Raw genomic sequence first — 4625 nt, forward strand, 5'->3', positions numbered from 1 at the left:
CAGGCATTACGGTGTGTGGCATAATGTGTCACAGGCATTACGGTGTGTGGCATAATGTGTCGGGGGCATTATGGTGTGTGCATATTGTGTCATGTGCATTATTGTGCGTGGAATAATGTCTAAGGGCCATTGCAGTATGTGGCATAATGTATACTGGGCATTACTATAAGGAGGAAAATTTACAAATAATGTAAGGGGCATGAATCAGGATTATTTTTCTTTCCAGTGGTGGCTAACGTCTGGGCGTGCAGGTTGCAAAACTGGGGTATAAGAAAGTCTTTTCCTGCAATACCACACCCCTTTATGCAAAGCCACGCCCATTCCAACAAAGCCACACACCCTTTTTGGTGGCTGTTTGTCCCTTTCATGGTGCCAATTATGGGGGATGGGGGATTGGGGGCGGGGGGGCGCCGAATAATTTTTTGGCTTGGGGGAGAAAAACTTCTAGTTACGCCACTGGGTGTAAGTAGATACAGAAGCAAAAGGTGCGGCACTGAAGCTGATTCTCTGTAATTAAGAGACACACACGGTCCTGCGTTTCAAATGCCGCACTTTCAGTGCCGCACCTTTTGCTACTAAAATTGCGACCTTACCTGATGTGCATACCTTTACTCAGGGTGTGTTGCGTATCCAACCTCCCTATGTCCCACCTGTGGCTCCTTGGGACTTGTCGGTGGTTTTGGAGGCACTACAAGAGTCTCCGTTTGAAACTCTTGGTTCAGCTGATCTTAAGTGGCTTTCCCTTAAGGTGGTGTTTCTGCTGGCTATTGCTTCGGCTAGAAGAGTGTCAGATTTGGGTGCCTTGTCCTGTAGTTCCCCTTATCTGATATTTCACTGTGACCGGGCGGTTCTTAGGACTCGTCCCGGTTATTTTCCTAAGGTGGTTTCTTCGTTCCACCTTAACCAGGAGATTGTGGTTCCGGCACTTGTTTCTCCTGATCTGTCTCCCAAAGAGCGGTCTTTGGATGTGGTACGGGCTCTCCGTATCTATGTGAAGAGAACTGCTTCTATTAGGAAATCTGATTCTCTCTTTGTGCTGTTTGGATTTCACAAACGGGGCTGGCCTGCTCACAAGCAAACTTTGGCCAGATGGATTAGAATGGTGATTGCACATGCTTATGTGAGGGCTGGTCTCTCAGCTCCTGCTCACATTACAGCCCATTCTACTCGGTCTGTTGGATCTTCTTGGTTGGCCCGCCGTGGTGCGACCCTTGAAAAATTGTGCAAGGCGGCTACGTGGTCCTCCGTGAACACGTTCATAAGGTTCTATGCCTTCGATACTGCCGCTTCCAAGGATGCTTCCTTTGGACGCTGGGTTCTTGTGCCCGCTACAGTGCATCCCCTCCCATAAGGAACTGCTTTAGGACATCCCCTATGTCTTTCCTTGTGGAGCCCAGTGTACCCCGCAGCAGAAAACAAGTTTTATGGTACGAACTTACCTTTGTTAAAACTCTTTCTGCGAGGTACACTGGGCTCCACAAGGCGCCCACCCTGACGCACTTAGCTTCTTTGGGTTGGTATGGCATTAGCCGCTGACACTTCTCCTGTCGTGAAAGTGTGGTGTATGTGGCTACTAACTGTTATTGTCTCTTTTCCTGCTACTGCATTGGGCTGGTTAACTAAAAACTGAGCTCCTGTGCAGGGATGCGGGGTTATAGAGGAGGCGGCGCTAGGCATTCAGGGAACAGTCAAAGCTTTTCAGCCTGTTGGTGCCTCGTATAAAGATCCTACTCCCCTATGTCTCCCCTATGTCTTTCCTTGTGGAGCCCAGTGTACCTCGCAGAAAGTTTTAACAAAGGTAAGTTCTTACCATAAAAATAATTTTATCTTTGCATCATGTGCTGTTTGGGGACTATTTTTTTAAGTGCCTTCCTGTCTGACACTGCAGTGCCACTCCTAGATGGGCCAGGTGTTTGTGCCGCCCACTTGGGTCGCTTAGCTTAGTCATCCAGCGACCTCGGTGAAAATTTTAGGACTAAAAATAATATTGTGAGGTATGAGGTGTTCAGAATAGACTGGAAATGAGTGGAAATTATTGTTATTGACCTTAATAATACTATAGGATCAAAATTACCCCCAAATTCTATGATTTAAGCTGTTTTTGAGGGTGTGTTTTTTTAAAAAAACACCCGAATCCAAAACGCACCCGAATCCGACAAAAATTCGAAAGGGAGGTTTTGCCAAAATGCGTCCGAATCCAAAACACGACCGCGGAACCAAAACCAAAACACAAAACACAAAAAAATGCCCGCTGCACATCTCTAGTCATAATGTGAATTGTGGATCATACCGTGTGTCATAATGTGAATTGTGGATCATACCGTGTGTCATAATGTGAACTGTGGATCATGCCGTGTGGCATAATGTGAATTGTGAATCATACAGTGTGTCATCATGTGAATTGTGGATCATACCATGTGTCATAATGTGAATTGTGGATCATACCGTGTGTCATAATGTGAATTGTGGATCATGCCGTGTGGCATAATGTGAATTGTGGCTCATACTGTGTGCTATAATGTGAATTTCGGCTCGTACCGTGTGCTATAATGTGAATTTCAGCTCGTACCGTGAGCTATAAGGTGAAAGGGGCACCAGTACTAGATAGTATAAGGGCGCCCCCTTTTGAGTGACCACGCCCCCTTTTCTGGAGCGGCGCGCGCATTATTGCATCCTTAACTTTTCCATACCCCCACTTCAAAATTTCCACTTCGACCACTGTATTGAATGTCAATAAATCCACTTTATTTATTTATTTATTTATTTATTTATTAACAGTTTCTTATATAGCGCAGCAAATTCCGTTGCGCTTTACAATTTGAAATAACAATTACAAACTTGGTGATAACAGTCATAGAGGTAGGAAGGCCCTGCTCGCAAGCTTACAATCTATAGGCATATGTACATAAGGAAAGGTGCTATCTATTGCATAGAATGAGAAGACATGTGAGGATATGTGTGGACTGTACAGAGTGGATGTAATTTGATAGCAAGGTTTATGAAAGTTATGTGGGCGGTTCAGGAATTTGATACGCTTGCCTAAAGAGGTGAGTTTTGAGGGAACGCTTGAAGGTTTGGAGACTAGAGGAGAGTCTTTATTCACATTACTGTTTATGCACTTTTTTGGAATTAAGGAAAGAGGGGCAAAATATATATTTTGGTCCTAGACTAGTATTTCCTAGTTCTGCCACTGTCCTCAATTTGTAAAGAAGATTATGATAAAAAAAATAAATCTACAAACTGAAACCCAGACTCCCAACAGTCATTAATTTATTTATATTGTATTCAAACAGACAGCAATTTATAGATACCTATGCCATACCTCCCAACTTCTTATTGTTGGGTGTCGGAACAAGATGCACCGGAGGTGTGGCTGAGGCCAGAAAGGGGGCAGGGCCTCGAGTGGAGGTGGCAGGGCCTAGCGCCGCGACACCCGTTTTTGTCATTTTTGAGGCATGCACAGCACTGCCTGACCAGCTGGGCAGTCCCTGGCTAACCCTCCATGCACTGATTACCCTCCAATTAGCGGGACTGTCCTGATGTATACGGGACAGTTGGGAGGTATTCCTATACATGTTGTATTAAGTGCCTAATTCTATTCTTTAGCTGTAATATTATTTATATATTATCAGATGGCCCAATACAGGCAACAGTAGTAATTGGATATATACAGTTTATAAACCAGACCTATGGTAGATACAAAAAACATAGTTGACATGGGTATCCAATTAGGTGCAATGCGTTTTCAGCTATCAAAACAACCAGATATCACGATCCAATTATGGTCCATTTGATCACCCAAAAATAAACCTGTGATAAAAAAAACAACAACACATGGGATCAGGGATAAATCCCCAATCCCATGTGTTATCACGGCTCCAGCAGGCTATTTATCGCGGATAATGCTTCAGGTGCCTGAGGCAGGTAATTGGATACCCCCTATAGAGTACACACACACAATAAAACAAAACAGAGAAATGTTGCTTTATATCTTGGTACATTCGTAATAAGCTATAAAGCAAAAACATAACAAAAAACTATATATTTTTTTTAGGTATTATCCCGTTAAACCTAGCTGAGCAAGCGTTTCAGATAATTTACTTAGTTTTTGTACACTGGTTTTCACTTCACTGCAAGTCTGTGTAGGAAGTTAGGTGATAAAACAAACAAACCAAAGCTTTGATTTAAAAGTAAACATTGTGTCTTTTGTATAGCAGTTCTGTCACTGTACTAAAATAGAATTCACAGAGCTTTCTGAACATCCTTTATCTGTAATCCTTTAAAAATGACTTACTTTGAAGTACCCTACACTGTATCTTGAACATGTTTAAAAATGTAAGTGTACACGTGATATTACACATGCATGTTTGTCTTTCTACAATTTTTCTGCTTTATGTGTTTTATTGTTTATAATAATAATAATAATAATAATAATAATACGTTTGTGTACAGAATGTGTAATGTTTGATGGTATATCACTTGGCAACCAACTAATGGTTCTACAGCTGTCCCTATGTGTTGCAATGACTGATATGCTGTACATCTGCACACCATTTCTTGCCTATAAATCTTGGAACTAAAGTTGCTTTTCAACAAGATTTATGTAAAGCTGTTTCCCATGTAAA

The sequence above is a fragment of the Pseudophryne corroboree genome, chromosome 2 (genome assembly GCF_028390025.1).
Source record: "Pseudophryne corroboree isolate aPseCor3 chromosome 2, aPseCor3.hap2, whole genome shotgun sequence".
Lineage (NCBI taxonomy): Eukaryota > Metazoa > Chordata > Amphibia > Anura > Myobatrachidae > Pseudophryne > Pseudophryne corroboree.